The sequence below is a fragment of the Athene noctua genome, chromosome Z (genome assembly GCF_965140245.1).
Source record: "Athene noctua chromosome Z, bAthNoc1.hap1.1, whole genome shotgun sequence".
Taxonomy (NCBI): Eukaryota; Metazoa; Chordata; class Aves; order Strigiformes; family Strigidae; genus Athene; species Athene noctua.
The window spans coordinates 66,254,507-66,267,627 of NC_134077.1; the positions used below are offsets into that span (position 1 = coordinate 66,254,507).

The 13,121-nt window shown below is 38.7% G+C and overlaps 1 long non-coding RNA gene across 1 annotated transcript; it reads left to right on the top strand.

Moving 5' to 3' along the window:
* The first annotated feature begins 4,969 nt into the window (after positions 1-4,969).
* LOC141973420 (uncharacterized) lies at positions 4,970-9,255 on the top strand. The gene is made up of 3 exons (XR_012635519.1): positions 4,970-6,661; positions 7,594-7,730; positions 8,313-9,255. It is a non-coding gene; the product is annotated as an uncharacterized LOC141973420 (long non-coding RNA).
* Positions 9,256-13,121: the final 3,866 nt, after the last annotated feature.

Here is a 13,121-nt window from a genome sequence, read left to right on the forward strand (position 1 = left end):
ACAAATCAGTCCTCAGCTTAATGTATGAAGTCACTACAACTAGCCATAAACAGCGTCTGGGAAGTGGCATTCCTGGGTCTTTGCCAAAGATTAATCACCTTCTCTTTGAATTGGACCTAGGGCCTATACTTACTACCAGTTACACTGAGTTCATCAACAATACCAGATTATTTAAAGACTATATAGGGAATGAGACCCACGTGCAAGATTATAATGTAGAACTTCTTCTGAGGAGGTGCACTTGCCTGTCTTCTGTATACAGGAAAGCTGCAGTGCTAAAGAGGGGAGCAAATAGAAAATCAGTAAAGCACAAACTTTATTTAGAGCTTTGTCGGTTGAAATCAATACCGTTTGCTCTAGCCAGAAAGTCAGGAGATGGTGAAAGAATGAACAAAATGGTTCAGACTGATACAAGGAAATGATCACCTGCTTTGCAACTTATTTACTTATAGCAACTTATAATGATTTCTCAATATTACTTAATAATCCTGCTTGCCCTGACTGTTCTGTGGAAGCTTACCAAGGACTACTGTGTTCATCAAAACAAAGCAGTTTTCTGTGGAAACTTACCAAGAATTACTGTATTCTGACAAAAATATGTTTCTTGTCCTTGGAAAGCAGATGTGCTCTAACAAGTTTGGTCTTTGTAGTGAATAGACAGCCACATATGGGCAGTAGAAACTAATATACTGGTGTTTTTAAATAAGAGAGAATGAGTAAACCAGCTGAAACCACTCTTGTTGTTCAAGAAATTGGCTAAGGCAATCTGCACATGCTCCGAGGAAAAGTACAAGGTGAGAAAGACTGCGAGCCTTCCTCCCAAAGACCGCTGAAGACGACCACCAGGAGGCAATGCGCAGGTGCAAGGAGAACATAAACTGCTGACACCAGCCTCTAGGACTAACCCAGCCCTACTTATGCATATGTATGTTTGTGTTATGTAATCCAATGAATATGTATACCCACAATCTATAAGTTTTTGGTAAAATGTGCTGTTGGTGTGCAAGCTTTGTGGAGAAATCCCCTTGCACCCCGGCACCAGAGTAAACATACCTGCTGCTAACTCTCTCCAAGTTGTAGAGTCTGTTTTCTGCAAATCAAAGCTGATGAAGTGAGCATCAGTGGTTTGCCCACAGTGGGTAAAAGTAGTGCAGATGTCCGTGCTGCCGAAGTCTGAAACTCGTGTTTCTCCAGGAGGGAATGGTGCAGTGCTGCTCCTGGGCAAGAGGACTTCGCAACCGCTGTGCTCCAGTTTGGCACTGACACCCACTGGGTTTCACGTTCTGCTCAGACAACGGGCTTTGCACTCTGATGCAGGACAGCGTTTCACAGATCGTTAACTGCAGATAAGGCAGGACAAAGGCCAGTGGCTTTGCTAGGTTAAGGCAACTTTTGGCTTTCTGACCCTTCCTTTCTGTGCTTTTCAACAGCTGCTGCACTCGACAGCTATAGTTTTTCAAAGGTTGTGTGTCACTGCCCTGATGAGCTGTAAGATATTACTGAGAGACACGGTTGGAGCAGTTTAGGGAAGATCTAGTGAATGGAAACAATCTTCACTAGGTTGCTGCCTGCGTGATCAGTAGCTTCTGATTTTGCATCTTATGTTTCTTGTTTCCTTTATTTAATGGAGCCATCGTAAGAAAAGGGTAGATTTTTCTTATTTTCTCTCTGCTGTTTCTCTGTGAGTGATTACAAAACCACAGGTTACTCTTTGTGGTTTTGTTTCGGTATTTCTAGGGTAGTAAGATAGGAATCCTGAATTAGGTTTTTGAGTCAGAGATGTGAGAGATAGATCAATATATATAATATAAATATACCTTGTGTAATATTTTATACTACACCATAATGTATAGTGTATATTTAGTGTACATGTATTACACATACATACTTTATGTACACTATAATATATACACACACTACATATAGTGTACACTATACTGTATATATGTACACACACTGTTTTAATTGCATTCACCCTCATCTGGTTGCTGTTGGATGCGATCTTTAGAAACATGGAACCATATAAAGCAGATTGCAATGTCTCATAAAGTATCTTGAGCACAAAAGGGGTGAGTTAACTCTCACAATGCTTTAAAGTCAAATGGCCCTCACACACTTGTTACCAACCTCCAAATAATTTCTCCCAGTCCAGTACCTTCAAAGTGTTTGCTTTCAGGAGCTATCTTAATAGTTTCCTTTTCACTGCCATGGGTACATATTTTCATGATATTACAGCTATTCTCCACCTTGTTTTATTACATAATTATTATTTACTGCATAAAAGTGTTGCATTTCAACATACTGTGACAACTCAAAAATTATAACCATAACTTAATACCTAGAATTTATATATACGTTTTTTCTTTAGTGAATGAAAAGGACCAGATAATAGCCTCTGCTTGCCAGGTAAAAAATGTATGCCACTTTCTTCTGTTCAAAAAGCATTACAACTCAGATTGGAGAAAGAGGACTGGTCTAGCCTATAAACTGGTGCATGTTTGCCATCAGCAGTACTGGATTTTGGTGTCAACAGAGAACCCATCCTGTGGTGCTCCACATTGCATGATGCAGCAGAACAGAGGCAGATCAAGTGCCAGCGGGCTGCTGGACTAGGCAGGGCTGGATCAGGTGCGCCAGGACAGATGAGATGCAGCATGGACTGTGTTGTGGAGTTGCCACCTTGCAGGACAGCTCATTCAGAGTGGAGTTCACAGCAGACTTGGAAGAACATCAGACTTGGAAGACCACCATGCAGTGCCTGCTGGCATTCTAGAAATGGCCAGTGACCTGTGAGTAGACTTAAAAAGAAAGCTGACTTCATTACAGATGATTTTAGCAACCAGGACCACTATCCTTACCCCTCAAAAACAACAGCAACAACAAAACATGTATCATGGACAAAAGAGAATTTACCATTTGTTGTGCTTGATGTGCAGGCAGATGTCAAGAGAAGCACATCCTTTCCACATGGCAGTGACCACTAGAGAATACAGTTGATAAAATTACTTCAGTCACACTGACTGAAGAAACTCCATAACTATCTTAGCTGTAGAAACTATCACAGTATAGTGCTTCCCTGAGAGGTTTTTTGGAAAGAGAGAGATATATATTTTAGAATGTTTTAAAGGAAGGATTTTATTCAAAACAGCACTTCATTAGTTTAGGAGAGTTCTGGCTCACCAGAGTCTAAATACTTTGTTATCTGTATATCCACTGAGATTACCGAGTATCCCTGCACAAAAATATAGGTAAAATTAAACACCCACAAGCAGACCGCTTATGAACAGTGCTAAGATGAATTAGCAACCTACATGAGTTAACTGAACTGCTTTTTTTAGATCTTACTCCTCACCTCACCCTTCACCCCATATAGACTACGAACCTCAGTCCTTCCAGGATCCCAGATTTTTAATATTTTCCCCAGGGCACACATGTAATACTTTTAATTCAGGAACATCTTAATTCCCAGCACAATAAGGAAAAGGGTTGACCCTAAGCTGTTTACCAACAGCACCACTGGAGCACTTATTGGGGGAGGTACCAGCTCACAGCTGCCTTAATGACAAGGGATATGGTGTCCTGCTCTATGCAAAGTACTGAAACTTTCTTCAAGCCAACACCTTGTAGAGTGTGACACTGCTTGTGTTGCTCACTAATTGCATCACTTAACATAAAAGAGGGAATTATAAAGCTATATAAGTTGTTTAGTGGATCTAAACTACATAAGCTATTGTAAGATGTTCAGTGGAGGAAGGGAATGCAGTTCTTTCCCCTTAATAGTAAATTAATAGTAAATAGGACTGGAAAGGCTGTAATACCAAAGCCAATGTGATTCAATAAAAGTGTTCAAGTGGGAGAATATAAAGGTTTGTAACAACATAGTGAATCGATAAAAAGTTGATGAGGGAAGTTGTATTTGGTCTTGAAAACATTATCACAAGAAAAATTTCAAAATATTCAAGGAAAGTTGAAGAACAATTTAAAAATTGATGGTTATACCTGGGGTCCTCAAAGACTTTCGGACAGCTAACAAACTGAGATGGGATTTGGTTTTGATACGACAGGCATAGAAAATGGATTACAGATATGGGATAAAAATTCCGTTGTAACTGGTTTTGATCTTGAGTCCTATGGCCTTGTGCTTCAAGGAAACACAAAAATTTGAGCAGTGGTGGGAGGTCTAATCTTTCTATTTGGGAATTTTTCAGATGTACCCTTTTACCAGTGTGGCCAAACTGTAAAGCCAAGGGACAGCTCCAGTCTGCCAGGACCTCAGGGTTGGGAGGGAGGTGTTGGGAAATGACAATCAGGACATCATCTGAAATGTGTAGCTGAACATTTTTTCCTGTCGGCTCACAGCTCTAGGCTTAAACTAGTATTACTCATGCAGCCTGCAGAGATGCCCCAAACCTGGCAAGGGCCTTCTGAAAGACTGAAAAAACCCCTGTTCTAGGTCCTGCAGTTCTGGGATATGCAACAGCATCTATTACTGTGCACACATTTGAATGGGAAGTTTCAGAGTCAGCAGAATAAATCCTGACCACACTGATTGCAACTGTCTGGCTGGTTTTAAGAGAGGGATTATTTCACCTGGGAAGTCTATTGCTTGTGTCAGAAACTGCAGGATCTTAGCAGGAGGAAAATAAAACCTCTTCAGCTGAGACATTCCAAAGAAATAGAAAGTTGTGCCAGAATGGTTCCTCGATCCACTCTGAAAAGGTAATACATAGAGCCAGGTAAACAGCAGTCCTCAGATAAGTTGCATTCACAATTGCCATGTGATGCTGACTTAGTTACGGTTGCTGAGAACAGTAAAGATCTATTTAATGCAGTATCTGTGATGGGTTAATAACTGAAATGCACACCTGCTGTTGCAAGGACATGATATTCAGTCCTATATTCATATCCAGATCTTTGGCTGCTAACTAGATCTTAACAAGTGGGTTTGATTAACTGTGCCCTGGTATGTCTTCTGTTAAAAGGGTGGTAATTACACATTCCAGGAAAAAGAGAAAAGACAAGACAGTGAAACAGATTGGGATAGGACCATGGTATTTTGTTTCAACAAAATAACAAAGAGAATCTCTTTTAAATTGGCTCCTGAAATAAATATGCACTTTGGTTGTTCATGATGGAATTATGGATATGCCTGTTGCAGAGAAGTAGAATAACCAATACGATTATATAATGAATTTCCTTATTCATTTCTGTATGAAGGAATCTTAATTTATACTAAAATAATAGGTCATTTGTGTCCACCACTGTAAAGATCATGTTTTTTCTATCCAAGAAATTATTTCATGCAGGGGAGAGTCTTACAGATCATGTATAAAATTATCTTGATCTCTGACATAGTTTGTTAGAAGTTATGTAACTTTTCCCAGATAATTCATTTGCTGCATTGATGAAAACCTATTGAACTGTTATTTAATGCTTAGCTACAGTGCTGTGCTTTTGAAAAGGGTAATAAAAAATCTTTTCTCTCTCTCACTCTCATAAAATTGAGCACAGCTTTTTGTCCTGTCCTGAGTTTGTTTTCCTTTTCTCAGTTGAAGGTCTTAGTGCTTTGGAAATTTCTATCTTGAGCCCAAACTAAAGCAGTTGCCTTCCTCTGAACCATGGAAAAATATGCTTGCCTGCAGAAAATCAGTGATAAAAAGATACAGGTGGAACTGAGCTGCTTAAACACAACTGGTCAGTGTTATTTAAGGTACTTTTTCTGAGATCTCTACTGAGGTGGAAGAGACAATTCAGCCCAAGAAAATTCATTTTCTGAGGTTGTTTTGTCCAAGAAGGCTTTGCTGTGCCTTCCACTTAAGAATGTAGAAGTTGTGTGAAAATGGAACTATCAATATTTGCTACTCATTTCCTTAGAGGCAGAAATCATCCTGAATGTTGACTTGTGAATGTAGCTATCTGTTTCTAACTACATTTCAGAGCAGCAGCGCTGGCAGAGAAAGGAAACTGTGTCCTGATTTCAGAGGCAGTCTGTACATGCACCCAGTTTGATGGTTTTGGTGTGTAGGTTTTGAATCTGTGTTTATGCAAGTCTTCCTAGTTAATACTGAAAGAGCACAGGGATCACTAGCCAAAACATAGCAGCTGCCACCTAGGATCATACTGAATAGTGGGCCCATTTTCTACATTACACCAATTTTAGGTAGCTGTCTATGTCCAACCTGCTTTCCTTGTATAGAATTTAGAGATGGGCACTTTTTAGGATCTGATTTCCCATTAATTTCAGGGTAATAAGATGCCTAAATAAGCTCCTGAGATTCTGGAAATTTGTCACCAACTCATAGAAGCACTTTAGCTTCACTGAACTCTTCACACATTTAGGTTTACTTTGGTATGCCTTGTTGTGTTTGTTACTCTTATATCTTAAATTTAGCAGGTAATTGATTTTCTTCTCTCCTTTTGGATTATTTAAGTTTCATGTGAGCTGCCTTATAGAATAGAACACAAAATGCATTAAAAAGGGACAGTGTGGGCATTAAAAAACAACAAAAAAATAAAATCAGGAAGTTGAGAGGGTCAAATGAGTCAGTAGAAAACTAGTCACTCCTACCTCTAATCATTTTAACTGTGTATTGTTCCTACAGATTTGAACTCTCTAAACCAGACAGCTCATCTGAATTTTTAATACAGTCTTGGTTGCCAGGTAAAGTAAATAATAACATTGTATATGCCAAAATTTTTTTTATTTTTTTTTTTTTCCCCCCGGGGTATTCATTTTGCGGTTCCTAAAACCTGAATACAGGCACTGGGATTATCTTCTTGTCTCGGTAAGAACATTGTGCAGTCCAGCCTGGTTTCTGTCACTCTGTATTCTCTTACAAAGGGATTCTCCTGTTGCTCCCAAGTTTTTGTCTTCCCCTGAGCTAGTGAAGAAAATTGCAGGTATGATTTCTCAAAGCACACATCTGGATGCACAACCACTGACACTTGTAAGAAGTGTGCTGTGTTCTGGGAATAGGTGCCTGCTCTGGATGGGATCCCTAGTAGAAAAGGATCCAGCTCTGATCCCACCCAGCTGCACAACTCTCTCTGAGACTGAGAGCACTGAGAGCATGTGAAGGCAAGCAGAAAAGACGACTGTAGAGAGATAATGATGATAACATTAAAGACAGAGGAGGGAGTGTGGTTGGGACAAGATCATCAGGTGTGCGAGGCTTCAAGAGGGAAAACACTACATGAGAACTGCAAAGTCTAAATAGATAAAGCAGAGAGGTTAATCTAAGGATTTCCTTGTGTCACTAGGCCACCACTGTGGATGTACCTGATGGGAGAGGGCAGCTCGACAGCACTGAGATCTGGCCTGGGGAGCTCCAGGAACTGGCTCTTTTTACCCAGTTCACTGACGTTTACCTCATCAGCAAAGCGTATTTGAATGCCTTATTAGGGTGTCAAGATGATGTGAATTCTACCTCTCTTGTGTGTGTCAACTGAGAAAGAGCTGTTTCGTCTTTTTTAGTTGTGTTTGTCTTGCCTAAAGGGTCTCTCCATACAGTGAAGGGGGCCAAACCAGATTCACCCAGAAGAAGGTTGTTTAAAAGATAAATATCAAATGAAATAAATATTTTATTTTTTTAGGAATTGTTACTTATCTGCAAAATTTTGCTGGACTTGAATGCACTGAATGTCTGAACTGAATGACTGCTGAAAACACATTGCTTGAAGCAAGCTGGTAATACATGTCTCCGGGGTGGAAATGACAGCAGACATATTGGGTCAGTGTATATATGTTAGGAGTTGTTACCTCTGACTATGTTAATAGGCAGATTTTTGTAATGAGTCAAATAGCAATAACTGCAGCTTATACTTAAAAATTGTTCAATAGAAATAGGCTCCTTTTTTTTTTTTTTTTTTCTTCTTTTTATCTTTTTTGGTTATTTAATTCTTCAGATTTATCTCCTTTTCTCCTCCTTGTTAGTACTTTTTCAATTATTAACCAAGCCTTGCCCAGCTTCATGTATTCAAAACATCTGATGTGATTTCAGCAGTCCCTCCTGATATTTTTGAAACCCGGTGATTTACAGTTATAAATAATAACATTTATTTTCTTTTTGTGCTGCTTGATTTTTTTACATCACTTAATTTGTAACAGTTGTCTAATCATGCATTTGTTAACTGTGACAAATATATTACATGCACACAAACTCAAGAGTTCAGGCCGTTGCGCCAAGAAAGGTTTCATGCTTGGATTTAGTAAGTATAAAATCATAGATTAATTCTGGTATGGCCCTTCCTGGAATTCATTGTGACCTGTTCATAGTACTGTATGCCTAACATTTTCTTTTTCATTCTTACAGGCTGAGGAGGAAGAAAATAAGAGCTATTGGTTTTGAGTTCAGATTCTGAAAGTTAAAGACCAACTCACTGAGACAGCTTTTAATTTGGATCTATAGTAAATTCGTGTAAACGTTCAGCTCCAGATCTTGCAATCTAACTTGAATGGCCTGGACATTCTATGAAGCTTTTTCCCACCACTTTGTGAAAACAAAATTCTGATTGACATGATATATCGCTGAACACAGTTCCAATGATGGCTATGACTCAGATCATGTTGTGTTCAGTGTCATGCTTACACTCTCAAAACACAGCCTCTGTAACTAATAGGTGACAGATGGGACTACTCGGAAAGTTTTCCCTCCAGGCTCTCCTATATACATGGCTTTTCTTCCCCAGGGAACAGAGAGGTATTTAGCGTTAAAGCACTGCTGAAATTCTCAGAAGTGATTTTTACTAGGTAACGATTTCAATGGCATTGCTTTTCTTCAAGACTTTTGGCATTGTCCTACAGCATGCATTACTCAATGCTTGTTCATACTATTGTGGTAGGTTAATTGCCATGGTGATTGTTCATTTTAGTGTAGGTTGCATACATTTTTCAAGAATCAACAAGGTTTGCCTTTTGTATTTGTATTATTTCACTCTCTACATAGTCTTGCAAAATTCTGTTACATAAACTCCCTTTTTTCTTTCATGTCAACAACATGGATCATCTGTCGAATCACTAGTAAATTCTCACCAACCTTCAGTTCAATGTCAACTGCAGCTCAGGTCCGCCAGACATTTCTGAGTAATGAAAAGCACATAAAATGTTGATCTATGCCTGTTTCATATGCATACATATATACAAATGCCTATATATACCTATGTATTTGCTCTCTCTGAACTAATTGTTCATGTTGTGCTTCATTCTTAAAGAAACAAATTACTTCTGAGAGATGTATCATGGATATTTTTCTTTTGTTTAGGGTTGTGGATTTTTTTCAGGAAATAAAAAGTTCTCATTTGCTTTTAAATTTTCTGGTAACTTGTATCTGTTAAGAAATGGCATCTTCCTTTTTAGCTCAGTCACATATCAAAGTTCAGACCAAATAAACGTTTTCCTCTCCTCCTAGGGAATTGGGCCAATAAATCTGTTGCTGGGGTCTGCCAGTTTATAGGTATTCACAGCCTGGTGGAAGTACTCTTTCCAGGCTTTACTGTCAAATGGTTTGATCACCTGTGTAACATGCTAATATCTGCATGTGAATGTGCATATGCAATACAAAGACAGTGCTGTTCTAAGAACTTAATTTATTTCCTGCAGGTACTGCACTTGAAGGATTTTGAAAGGAGGATTTTTAAAGTAAGTGCCAAAGCCAACAAAGAAGAAAAGTTGTCTTTCACACCAAACAAGCCCCATTTAAAGAATCAAACATGTTACTGGTGGCTGTTGTACTTTAGTTTAAGGCCACCCCATAAATTATATTTGACAAATTATTTATGGAAGGTTATAAACACCTCTTTGTATCAGCGCTATGAAATATTTATTTCAATGTAGCTTCTATTTAACTGAACATGTTCCCTTCTCAAAGTTATTTTAGGGTCTTCCTTGTGTCTAGGCATACTAATCGTGCTCCATTATCTTGATTTACAACTAATTGAAGCAAACATATTTTGTTATGCTATCCCTCCCATTAAAACAATGCTAATGATCCCCATTGAGAGCATCAGTTGAACTTCCAGAAAACTTTCAGAAAAAATTGTTATTCTACATAAATTACCTTTCATGCTGAGGTTACAGACTGAACATCATTGATTTGTTTGCTTAAAATGAAGTTGCAACACATGATACATTTCTGTTCACTTGATTTTTTAATTTGTGTGGAATATTTTCAGCTGAACCCTATGCATTGACATATCAGATTTTTAGACATTTGTTAAAATATAAAAATGTAGTGACCACAATACCTGTGATAAAAAAGCTGGTATATTACAGCATAGGCATAAACAAATAAATCTGTCTAAATATAATTTACTGTAGCTGTATTGACTAGACAATCTGCCCCAGCATGTCTCAGGAATACTTTTTTTTTTTTTTTTTTTTTAAATGTATCTATACTCCTACAAGGAATATTAAACAGCTGGAGTTGTAAATATACTACTAAATTAGAACCAACAATGATTTATTGTAAATCCATCGTAGAAAGCTGTCACTGCAGATTACAGCCAGGATGGATTTGAGTTGTGCCTTTCTGTCTGATGGACATTTCTCTTATACTTCCTGTTTCTACAGATGATTTGCATAAATGTAATACTAGAATTCAGAAGTCAGATGATAAGAGATCTCAGAAAAGAAAGTGAGTTCAGTTTCTTCCCAATGTTGATACAGAATTTACTGCTTCTTTGCCCTTCCCTGCTGTTTGGCTTCTGATAATCTTGTGCTGGAAGGATGTATTTATATTCCACTCACTTGGCATGTCCTGAGAGATGTCTTTTTCTGGCCTTTCTTGTTCCTTGGGAAAATGTCCAAATATGACACACTGCAGTGTTGTCTTCCTGAACCTGCACCTGGCCTGAAAAACTGGTAGCAGAAAACAGTGCACATGCTTAACTTTTAATTTCACTGATAACAACCAGGTGATGTTGATTCTGGCAAGCTACAAATGTTTGCCTTCCCTAGTGTGAGAACTTCCTTATGTAAACCAGGAAAAACTTGAAACTCCTTGTCTTGAGCTGCAATTGCATTTAGACAAAAGTGTTTTAAGCCATTTTTCTCCTCAGTTTCTAAGTTATGACCTGACTTATGATAATTGAATAAAATTGCATAATTACCAGACTGCACCATGATAGAAATCATGGCATGCCTGATCATTTCACATGGTAGTTGAAACAAGTACTATTCTCCAGTACTGGATATAATGATGACGCTGTTATCAGCAGTGATGATATTCTTCACTACCCCCTGGTGACTATGAATGGATGCTGGCTAGAGAACTCCTGCAAGCACTTCCAGAGTTTAGATGTTGGCAGATGATAACTTTTGCTAAGAAACAGAAGGAATAATGTAAGAAATAAAAGGTACCTTGTGTTTGACCTATATCTGATGATGTCACCCTTCAAAACTTTGAAGATTTCTGATATAATGCTATTTAACTGTGTTCATATTATATATTCATGCTTAATAACTTACTTGGGGTAAAGTGTATTTGAAGTAGAAGGAAAGCATCAACATTTTACAGGAAAAAAAACAGTTCTGAGTTCTCATGGATCCCACAAATAGAGTATAAATTGAGGCTTTCTTCATTGTGAGGAGAGAGACAAGCTGTTATGTAAAATTAACCAGTGGTGACCATGGTGCTCAGTTTTTGTTAGGGCTTCTAAAAACTGTGCCTACACATAGGCACAGTTGAGCAGTGGTAACTGTTTATTATGTCCTAAGAGTGTGTATTTGCTTTGAGAAGGGTGACAAATATTTGCAAGATGGTGCGGGTGGATTATGAAATAGCAGGTATGGAACGTCCTACCATCACTACCTAATATGGAGTGGTATTTTTGGTTTCTCTGTTTTGTTTCTTATTTTTCTGCCAGCTGTATAACTACTGCTTCCTTAGTGTGTTTATCTGGGCAAATCCAGACTGGTGTTTCCATGGTATTGTCATGTCTGAATGTAATCCAGTACATCTTGTATGTGTGAGTAATGCTCATCTGTATTAATGGTCCTGCTGGCAACACTGATATTACTCATGTGAAAAAGTCTTGAAAGAGAATGATCCAGCCTTATTCTGGTAAGACTGGAGATGTAGGTGAAAACTCACTGGGAGACCAGATTTGTCACCTAATATACACTATGAGGTGATGGGAGGAGGGAGAAATGGTGTGAGTGCTCTGTCACTGTCTGTCAGTTCTCAAAACTGTTTATGACCATCTTTCCTCGCAATCCTGAAGATAAATATTCTTTTGTCTTAGACCGTTATACTGTAAGGGGTTCAATAAATGTCACCAGATGCAAGTGACCACTCTATGATAACAGCAGTAATGTGATACTGAATCGTCTCCAGAGGAACTCTCTCTTTTGGCTGTACAAAAAGACTTTCTAGTCCAGGGTCTGTCAGTGTTTGACCCTTCTCTGTCCAGACAGTATCCATCTACCTGGTCTAGATGTGGTGTGTTTATCCAAAGCAGACGAATAGTTTCTCCTTTGTTAAAAATTGAGAGAGTTAGAGGTGTAATTTGCCCAGATTACTACTTATTCATAAGATTTGCTCTAGTTTGTAGTATGTGGGATCGTTGGATGGTAAAGGGCATGCATGAAAGCAGCCCTTGATGAGGAACCTGCTTGACTCGTTCTTGTCCGTGGAGACAGCCTGTGTGTGAACTCACCACCCAGGCTCGCCAGGAGACACTCCCCAGAGTCGTCCAGAAGAGCAGGGACACAGCTTTCACACTTATCAACAGGACATCAGTCTCTGCAAGCATCTGGCTTTCTCTAACCCAGCCTACTGAGACAATGACACAGTCCCTTGGGCATCTGTTTTAAAGGACAAAAGCCTTTGTGTAGGAGCTTACAAAATGCAGAAATCTTTGAGCCAAGAGCTGAGATCACCATGTATATTCAAAATAACAACAGAAAATGGCCATATCTAGGGACAATGATGACTCTAAAAATACTCTTGAGCAGCATAGTGTGGAAATCAGCTGGAATCAGCTTTTGGCTGCAAATGTGCAACAGCCTCTAAATGTCTTAAAGCTTGGGGACTATTTTTTAGTATTGATTTTAGGCAGCTACTAAATGATAACACACACAGGAGTAAAGTAATCAAGGTACAAAAGTGTCATGATTTAACCCC